Genomic DNA, 11,227 nt, shown 5'->3' on the forward strand with positions numbered 1-11,227 from the left:
GAAAGCTGGCACTAAAAGACAAGCTTCGAAAAATCAAGTGTGAAAAGGGCGACACGATCTCTTCGTATCTCAACAAGCTCACCACATGCAGGGATGAGCTTGGAAGTGTAGGAATCGTGATAGCTGATGATGACATGGTGAGTCTTGCACTCCTCAGTCTTCCTAAGAGCTGGCATAGCTACGAGGACTCGGTTAATGGAAGAGAGAAACTACCAAATTGGGAACGACTTTGGTTGGATTTGATGCAGGAGAAGATAATAAGAAGCACCGGAGATGGTTCTTCATCCATGGAGGATGAAGAAAACTGTGCCTTAGAGAGTAAGGTGAAGAAGGGGAAGGAGAAGGTTTCTCTTTTCGAATCTAGTTCTTCCCATGGTGGGAAGAAGTTTGACAAATCGAAAGTGCAATGTTTTCGTTGTCATAAGGTGGGCCATTTTGCTACAAATTGTCCACAGAGGAAATCCAAGAAAGGATCCGGGGAAGGATCAGAAGGTGAGGCATTTGTTTCACAGTTCGAGTTGGATTTCACACTCTTCGCATGCATGGTTTCATCCATGGTGGGAAGTGGTTGGTTTCTTGACAGTGGAGCTTCTTTCAACATGACCGACGACAAGAGTTTGTTCAGTACTTTGGAGGAGAAAGATCTCCAGATACTCATAGCGATGGGTAATGATGAAAAGTATAGTGTCTCAGGTGTAGGCACGGTTTTTTTTAGAGGGAGCATGGAGCTCGCCTTACCTTGACCGATGTCAAGTATGTACCAGGACTGAAGAGAAACTTGGTGTCGATCACGGTGCTAGAAGACAGAGGCTATGATGTAGTCTTCAGTAAGGGAAAGGTTTTCCTTAGACACATCATCACTAGACAGGTGAAGAAGATTGGTTCATGGGTCAAGAACTTGTATGCTCTTTAGGTTCAAGATGCATGCAAAGCCTTGAGGAGCAAGGAAATTGATGGAGACTTGGTGGTTGAGAGGGAGAGTAAATTACCTCTCAACATGCATCGCCAGACGAAGTCTCAAACAATTGTGGAGGAGCCATGATTGGTGAAGCAGCTTCAGGAGGTTGTGGAGCAGCCACAGCTGGGGAAGCCGAGAGGAGAAAAAGTGGAGGCATCCACTTATGCAAAGACCTCCAGAAGGGGGAAATTTCGAGCCAAGTGGGCAGAGGGATTGCATGCATCCATACCTCCAGGTAGGAGGTGGGGCGATGTTGAGTGATCGTCCCACGAGGCTGATATGGGGGCAAGATCCTTGAAGTACCCAACCTCTTTGATTCGACTTTGCTACAGGACTCCTGACGAAGAGTAGCAGGACTGGCTGATTGGGTAGAGACAGATGCAGATGGAGCGACAGAGAGAGCCACAGTGTAGGAATCCCAGGACTGTGTAGAGCTAGTAGGTTGCAACAATGTGAGAGGCACAGGAGTGTTGCACCAGTGCAGGATGGCACAAAGAGGTGTGCAACGATGCGAGATGCATGGAGTGTTGCAATAGCTCAGAGGTTAGAGAGGGAGCACTTGTCAGCAGCAAGTAGAGCTTCAACATAAGAGTATGTTTCTATCCCAACATAGAGATCAGTTGGGGAGTTTTTTTTGTTTCTAGAGTTGCTGGAGCAACCACACTTGGCAGAAGTGTTGCATGCAGAACATTCCAGAGGTACAGCATCGGGTTCGAGTTGAATGCCTTTCTTGTTGAGAGGGAGTGTTGAAAATAGCAACAAGAAATGCTAAAAATAGAAGTGCTAAAAATAGCACTGCTATAAATAGCAGTTTGGTTACCAGTGCTGGATTGGGCAATAGGGAATGAAAAATGGAAGTGCTAAAAATAGAATTTTTATGTTTAGCAGTTCAAGATGGATTCCTATTTTAGTCAGTCCCTGGACTAAAAATAGGAAGTAAAATTCGAATTTGGTCTTAGTAGCTGTTTGAAAACAAATTAATTAATTCTCCATGAGTTAATTAGTTGTGAAAAATCAAACATGAAGTCTATGTGAGGACATGCAACAAATTATCTATTAATTGAGGAATTTATCCATCAGTTAAAGAGATAAGGATGAGTTCTAGTTTGAGTAGTAATTAGTTGGCTCAGTTAACTGAGTTAATTTAAACAGTTTGTTTAAATTAAGTTCAGTTAGTTAATGCATGCTAGCATATAACTGTTGTACTTCATATAATTGAATATTCTCTCATGAATAACTCATGCATGTTAGTTCAGACAGAGACCTAGTTGAGATCAGAGAAGGGACAGAGTACTATCTGTTGGATGAATATTTTTCCTATAAAGGAAGCTCATCCACGATGAGGATTTATCTCCTTCAGGACTGCGTAGTTGGATTTGAGGTTAGTGAGTGTGTGAAGAGGCCAATTCACACAAGTGGTTGCACTGGACCCCAATCAAAATTGCGCAAAGAAATAGGAGGCTTGGACGACAGACCAGAGGTTGGATAGAGGCCTTTGTCTGTCTATGAGCATCATAGGTATTGTAGAGAGAGCATGATAGCTTTTGAGCTGATTCTTTTTGTAATACTAACTATATTTCAACTTGTATGATAATACAGAGTTGGGGTTTTAGGCTGAGGCTTTCCCTAGGTAAATTCTTCTGTGGTATGTGTGATTGATTCCTTCTTATCAGTTATATGTGTTCTTATTGATGTTGCTCATGTTCGATTAAGCTTCTGCTAAATTGTTTATAGAAGTAGATCGAGTGTTTTGCTTTAGTACATTGCATTACCAGGTGATCTACAGTGGGAATTTCTACATTTTTTGTCCTAAGATCTAGGCTAGCATGAGAGAGTAAGAGTAATATTTAGGCTAATAAATAGCACACGATCTTGAGGGAAGGATATTGTAAGCACTCCAATAATTGCTCAGAACTCTTGGAGTCCCTAGCTAAGAGTTTCCTGGACAACCTTTGTCAGAGACTTGGAGAGAAGTGGGATATGTTGATTAACTATTTTGTAAACAAGAATATATCATTCCTTGAGTTGTGTAGGGTAAGGGGAAGGAAGATAGCAAATTGGAATTGCTATAGGAGTTAGTAATTTGGGCATTGGGTTGTTGAGTGGATAGTGGCTAGCAATGAGAGCCAGACTTCCTTGTGGATTCATAACACTAGCTTTATTATGGACTACTATTGAGAGGAATTTAACAATAGAGTCTATGTTTGGGAGGAACATCCCAGGTACAGAGCCAATGGTGAAATTTGTTTATGAAATATGTGCTCATATTCATTCTGTTGAGTTTAATGCTAAATTTTTTCTTTTGTGGTTTTCCACAATGTGTTTTTTTAATAATATTCATTGACATATTTCAATTTTATTTTTGATGCATGCTTATTTTCATCATGTTACATAGATTTATTTTTACGGATATTAGAGTATTGCATTTTTTCATGTTAATGTGAACTTTGCATAATGGTATAAATACTATATTTTTAGGATTATGGCTTAGCAAGGGAGTTGGGTATGTTATAGGCATAAGGTTGGTATTTTCATGCCATGATCATGGTTAAAACCCCAAGACCCATCAATAATGCACAAGGCATCTTGATGCTTATATCCAACTCATATGCAAAAGACCCCCTAGTGAGGGTCTATGTTGGGGTTTCTAATTTTTTCATGATGCTCAATATTGAGATGATTCAATTATGGTGTGCGGTCCTCATTTAAACCTTTGACCATGTCTAAACCTAAAATTATTTATATTGCAAAACACTTACTCATGGGGAATTTATCCCAGCTAAAGGATTATAAATAAGCCTTAGAAATGAGTTGTGTGTTACATTAAGGATTTGCTTAGGGTTCATAATCCAAAGAAACATTAAATAATATCCTAAGGAAACTTACTCGTGGTTCCTATATTTTACTCAAAGTCTTACAATGGACTCATGTGTTGGTTTGAGGGCTTGTTCATGGTTCTTCTACTCGAGAAGATCCAATTATACCTCAAGGCATTAGTTTTCCTTCCTATAATATTGTTAAGACTTCATGGCCAATCCTTAGTGTCTAATAACTCTTAATGACATCCATATCAAACTCATATGCCAAAGATCCCCAAAGAGTGGTTGTGTTATGGGTTGTGAGTGTGATTTAATATGGAAATCAAGATCAATAAGATATGTTCAGGGGCTGTGGCCTATGTGTTTTCCTCCCTTTACCATGGAATTTAAGCGAAGGAAGGTTCAATTATGGATGAAGCCTCTTTTTACCCCCTTAACCATGTTTAAGCCATGAGACACATTTCCTCTATGCAAAACATATTCATGTCATTTTCATCCTACCCAAACGACAAATAACAACAATCATGGTCCTAAGAACCATTCTTAGTGTGGACCCAAGGGCTTATGTTTGGGCTTAATCATGGCACTCATATCCCTTTAGTAGGCTAGAGATACACTAGGGGGGTGCCATGTGGTTATTCAAGGATACATTCATGGAACTGTAGCCTAATATGGTTCATGGGTTATAGATGTTGTTTATAATGCTTGAGAATGAGAAGCTTCACCAATAAAGAAAGGCCCTTATTATTCTCCCTTGAGATTGATTACACGTTGAGACCCATTCCTAGTTACAAATAATTTAGTTATGATGTCACATGGAGGTGAATGATATCATATATAGGTTATATGTGGTGGTTCAAGATCCCTGATGGTGATGACTTTGTAATAGCATCCATATTGAATTCAAATTCCAAATAGTACCTACTGAGGGATTTTGTCATGGTTTCTAGATGTTGTTTATGGAATTTGAGATTAAGGATATTGATTTTAGGCTTAAAGCCCTCATTTCCCCTCTAGAACATGTTTAAATTGTGACATCAATTTCCAACTCACAAAACCTACTCATGATGGATGTCTCCTAGTTGGAGATCTACAAGGAACCATTACAAAGTCCAAAGGCATTTGTTTTCATTCCTTAACCTTTCTTTGGGTTCCATGAGCCATCCTTGATGCACATAGCCTTCTAATGGTGTCCATATCAAATTATAATAAAAAAGATCCCTTAAAGTGTGCATTTACAGTTATGGTTTGCACATGTTGTTCACGATGTGATATTAATGGCAAACACGATTCCTAAACATGGTTTAAAATATTTTTGGAATGCGCCATAGAGACTTGCATGGTCCATCCATCAAGATTTGGGAAGAGTTAAAGCAATTTTGATAGGAACATAGCTTTTCCTAAAACATTTGCACATTCTTGAGATTTTCAACAAACATGCTTTCCATTTGCAGTAATTTCAAGAAGAAATCTCATACATCTACCATTAATTACTAAATGACCATGACCATATTTATAGTGTTACCTATTAATGGTTAAAATTGAAATCTTAAATAATATACATATTGATTTAATGGTATAAAAGATATATTTTTGGTGTTATGGCTTACCAAGGGAGATGGGTATGTTATAGGCATAAGGTTAGTATTTTCATGCCATGGCAATGGTTAAAACCCCAAGACCCATCACTAGTGCACAAAGCATCTTGATGTTGATATCCAACTCATATGCTAAAGACCCCTTAGCAAGGGCTCATGTTGGAGTTTCTAATTTTTTCATGATGCTTGATATTGGGATGGTTCAATTATGGTATGTGGTCCTCGTTTCACCATCTCACCAAGCCTAAACCTTAAAAACCAATTATATTGCATAAAACTTACTCATGGGGCACGTATCCCAATTGAAGGATTACAAAAGAATCCTTTTAAAAGAGTCATGTGTTAGTTTAAGAACTTCTTAAAGCTTTAAGCCCAATAATATTCAATAATATCCTATGGAAACTTACTTGTGGTTCTTATATTCTACTTAAATGCTTACAAAGGACTCATATGTTGATTTGAGGCCTTGTTCATGGCTTTTCTACTAAAGAAGATTCAAGTAAATCTCAACGCACTAATTGACCATAAAAATTGGAACAATATAGAGAAAATTAACATGACCCCTACTCAAGAATAATAAACACAAATCTAAAAGTAATCCAGATTTTAAAAAATCGGTTATAAAAAAACAAATAATCCCATTCAAAAATTATTAATTAATATAATATAATTATATTTTATGCTCAACCACAAAAATTAAGCTAAAGATTATCATGAATTTCTTTCTACGCAATTCCCCTAACAAAATTAATACATTTTCCAACCTTAAAACAATTAATCAAAATTTTGGGTTGACTATATATAGACAAGCCAAATGTCTGTGTGATGCGTAAGACAGTGATTGTCTTTCATTAATGCAAAAGGCGATTTGGCTTGAAGAGCAGAAGCCATTCTTTTGAGTATATCATACGTCTTTCTTAATTCTGCTATTCTTTGAAGGAAGAAATGTGAACTACCCGTGAATTAGATGATAGAGTATCGAAGCTTAACGACCTCAATCAAATCCTTATGAAAGAAATCACCGTCTTAAGAGAAGAAAAAGCTGTTTTGTCCACAAATCTCAGAAAATTACCTGAGAAAATTGGTAGAACTGGCATTAATCGTTTCAGTATTGCATTAGTTCCTTCAAATTCTTCTATCTGATTCAGATCTACAGTTGGTTGAAGCATTTCATATTCTTCTACAACTATTGCCATATAATTCTTTCTCTTCACCTGTTTCAATTCTCTCCGAGACTGTCTCCTCTGTTACCCATCACTCTACCATAGAGTCAAATTCAAAATAATTTGTAGCTGAGGCTTCGCTACAGGCTCCTCCACGCTCTAACTTTATCACACTTCAAACATCACACTTCAAACATAAAGCCTCTACTACTGCCTTCCTCGGCTCCCCTTGGCCCTCCAGGCTCCTCCAATCAGACCAGTGACCTTCTACTTGGTTCTCCACATAGGCTCGCTGTCACAAAGGGTGCTCACTAACAACACTCTTTTGAACAAGACCCACTTGCACCATTCAACTTGGCAAATCGGTTCTACCCGCAACACTCTACTGCACAGGCAGCACAGCTAGCTCTCCACATAGAGGCATGAATGTGTGCAACCGTCACTCAACTGGATGACACTTGTTGCACGCACCAGGTGATGTCCCACAACATACCCAACAATTTCTAGAAAGAATCACCTCGACGCAGCGCTCACACTCTTTCAACATCAACAGCCTTGTTCCATTCTCTATGGGTCATGCAGAAACATCAAAAACAACACAATCACCACAAATCACTCAATTCGCTCAGCGTTCAACGACATTTACAACCCTTCAGCTTCAATGTCTTCAATCCGCAACACGACTCCAGGTCTTTACAAGAACACCTAGTCTTCAATCTGTAACATGACTTCAATCGACTCACATTCGCTTTAGGTTCACCACACTGCACCACTGCTTCAACGCGGAGATCTCATCTTTATCATTCACATTCGAGTGCTCGCCGGTCAACGATTACTCTACACAGCTTCACACAAGTTTCAAACTCGCGCATACTAGAAATCTAGGCCAATTCCACATCCGTGGCTCAAATGGGTTGGCAACTCGGTGCACTCCTCATACAACGCCACAACCTCTACCGGGCACAATGCCACAGTCCAACACTGGCTTGGATTTATGGCTTCACACTATGCCTTCACACGCACAATGACACTTCAAGCCACACTGGCTCCTCACACGGTGGCACAGGCACAACAGCTCTTCAAGCCACGCTACGTCCTCACACGATGGCAATAGTTCTCCGACCTACTATTCTCAGCCGTGCTCGTATTACACTGCACTTTCCACCGCAGCAAACAATGTTGGAAGAATCACCGCACCTCTATAGAATCCGTAATTTCCACCTTGGGGATCCTAGTTATTGGGTTGTAATGTTTACCAACACCTGCGGGTTTTGGTGTAACGGTAAACCTCCACATGGTATCAGAGCTTGGACCCAGATTCTCCCAAGTTGCGTTTGAGGGGGTGTTGGAAGAATCACCGCACCTCTATAGAATCCGTAATTTCCACCCTGGGGATCCTAGTTACTAGCTTGTAATGTTTACCAACACCTGCAAGTTTTGGTGTAACGGCAAACCTCCACAAACAACTCTAGCCATTGACTGCACACTACAGAGACCTCACAATGGCTCACCTGAACTCTGATACCATATCAGAAACCTGAAGACTCATAAAATGAGCTTGATATTTCATTACTGAATATAATTATTTATAGATACATCTGAAAGACAATCAATTAATGACCTCCACCGATCTCCGCCATCTTGAAATGATGTTCAACTGATTCTTGCACAGTCACATTAAATTTGCTGACATGTGAATAGCGAGCGGCACCGTTTGTGCAGTTGTGATTAATGGTCTAACAGAAGCAACCAAAAAATTTGAAGATTCAACCATAGCAAAAGGAAGGAGCGCGTTCGTTGATATTGCAAATTGTATAGGTGTGCAGGAAAAGCCCCAACTGAGCGATGTGAATGAAAAGCCAAATGCAAAGGATGTGAATGAAACAAATGTTGTGCATGAAAATTGAAATCCCAATGGCGGTTATCAAATGAAAACGCCGAACAAGTCGCAACGGAAGTGAAAGTGAGAATCAAGATTTCACCAGAAAGATCGAATTTCTTTATGCATTTTTAAGGTTATATTCTTTTCAATGATGTAAATAGTTTTGTGGTGACTCTTAAAGTGTGAGTTTCTTTCTACACTGGTTTAAAATTTAGATCTTTCCATGAATTAGTTATCTAGATTTGCCCAAAATGAATGCCACTGTTATATTGAAGTGTTTTATGTGATTGTTTTTGGTGTAATTTCAATAATTATGATGGGTGTTGTTAAAATGTGTTATGTAATTATGATGGGTGTTGTTAAAGTGTGTTATGTAATTGTTTTTGGTGTAATTTCAATAATTATGATGGGTGTTGTTAAAGTGTGTTATTTAATTGTTTTTGGTGAAATTTTAATCTAGATTTGTACTTTAGGAATATGATTTTCTATTTAAATGATTTCAATAATTGTGGGAATCAAAATAGAAAGCCAAACAGGTCGCGAACCAAAATGCCAAACAAGTCGCAACGGAAGTGAAAGTGAGAATCAAGATTTCACCAGAAAGATTGAATTTCTTTATGCATTTTTCCGGTTATATTCTTTTCAACTATGTAAATACATAGTTTTTGCAGTGATTTTGTAAAGTGTTAGTGAGATATTTTGTCTGGTCTCTAGAGTTTTGGTGTTTGGAATGAATTTGTAGCATTCTTACTGGTGTTCTACACTGGTTTTAAAATTTAGAACTTTCTCAACTTTAATTATCTAGATTTGCCCTAAATGAATATCATTGTTATATTAAACAGTCTTATGTAATTGTTTTTGGTATTCAATAATTATGATTGGTGTTGTTGTTGAAATGCCTTACGTAATTATTTTTAGTGAAATTTTTATCTAGATTTGTACTTTAGAAATTTGATTTTCTATTTAAATGATTTATTGGTGTGATTGAAGTGTGTTATGTAATTGTTTTTTTGTTGAAATTTCAATCTAGATTTGTATTCTAGGAATCTGATTTTTTATTTAAATGCTTTCAATAATTATGATTGGTGTTGTTGAATAAAGTTGTTATTATATGGTTATGAATGTTATTGAAGTATGCCATATATATTTTTTGAAATTTCAATCAAAATTTGTATTCTAGAAATTAGGGTCGTTGAATAAAGTTATTGTGTGTGTGTATGTTATTGAGGTATGTTATGTATTTTTTTTATTGGATAAAATTTCAATTTACATTTATTTTGTAAGTGATTTTCTATTTAAATGATTTCCATAATTATAATTATGTTTGGAGTTGTTGAGTAAAATTGTGTTTTATTACAAATATTTTTAGAGTTTTTTTTTTTCTTTTTCTTCTCACTTTCATTAACAATGATTCAAATGTTTATGTGTCAATTTCATGAAACCACTTTATTATCCATAACAAACAACAATTATAACATTGTCTTAATACCTTTGGGCTCTACTTTATCGTTTTAAAGCAATAGGTATTATGTGTGGAAATCCTTGACAAGTAGGATTAGCCTTCTCGTGTGTTTCTTGATTTTCTTCATCATTTTCACCTTCTTTAACTAGGAAATTTTCCATGAAGAATGAGCTCATGCATGAGGATACATATCTTCTAAATTCTATGGATATTGGGATACATTGCACTCAGTTGTTCATTAAAGGCTTATAAGGACCCTCTTCCATGCATTATTAGGTGCACATATAACCACTTTTCATTCAATACTAGACATTCACTATTATTTGACATGTTTTCTATTTTTAGTATTTTCTGTTTTTAGCATGCATATTTTGAGTACCGTTACCACATAAGATGATATGTGGCATTGAATGGAGAGTTGTTGGAGGATAAGATGACTAATTCTACTATTATTTCAAATTATACCATGCATATCACTCTCTAGAGGGACTACGCAATCACTCCCTACTTTGTAGTTTGACACCATTTTTCTCTTTCTTGCCCTTGTAGTTCACATTTAGCCTTATTTCGGAGTTTAATTGGTTAGTATTTTGCATGTGAGAATTGTAAATCAATTCTAGAATGCATGTGAGAATTATAAATCAATTCTAACATATTTCTAACTTTTACTCACATGGAATATAGAGTTTACATTACTTTTTTGTTGACAATGTTAAAGCATTTTCCAAGTTTTGACCACCATTTCCACCTTTATTCTCTGTGTCTTCACCTAATTGTTGGTTAATTCTCACTTGTGAATCAGTAAAATAGGAAGACCTAAATTTCATCACTCTCTCATTTGAAAATATATTTGTTGAGGGGTTGAATAATCTATGTTTTTGTCTTGGATTATTGAAAACTCTAGGGTGCAAATTATACACACAAAGTGGTACGACAATTCTCTTTGCCAAACAGATATGTAAAAACAATAAAAAAGACTCGTGTATTTTCTATTATGACATGATTGAATGAAAATGTTTTCTTCTTTCCAATAAATAAAAGTGAGTGAAAGGGAATTTGAAATTATGGTTATCTTGCTATAACTCACATGGAATATAGTATTATGTGCAAATTGGTGTTATGGATAAGCCTGATCCTCTTTGTTTGCAAGAACTGCTTAGTTCCATATATAGCTGATTAGTGGAGAAAAAAGAGTGAGCGAATAAAACTATTGATTTGTAATAAGTGTTATTGTAACAAACAACAAGTAAATTCCACCTGGAATTTTCAATGGTTCTATGCTTCTAACCCTTTTAAACTAAATTTCTTTAGTCAACTTAAATATGGATCATCATTCAGCTAATAA

General features: G+C 36.9%; 1 non-coding gene across 1 annotated transcript; it reads left to right on the top strand.

Moving 5' to 3' along the window:
• Positions 1-5,877: 5,877 nt before the first annotated feature.
• Positions 5,878-5,984, top strand: LOC149200287 (U6 spliceosomal RNA). Its single transcript, XR_016254094.1, has one exon. It is a non-coding gene; the product is annotated as a U6 spliceosomal RNA (small nuclear RNA).
• The last annotated feature ends 5,243 nt before the right edge of the window (positions 5,985-11,227 follow it).

The sequence above is a fragment of the Pinus tabuliformis genome, chromosome 2_1 (assembly GCF_031772625.1).
Source record: "Pinus tabuliformis cultivar Carrire ecotype Pingquan chromosome 2_1, CPIR1, whole genome shotgun sequence".
NCBI lineage: Eukaryota > Viridiplantae > Streptophyta > Pinopsida > Pinales > Pinaceae > Pinus > Pinus tabuliformis.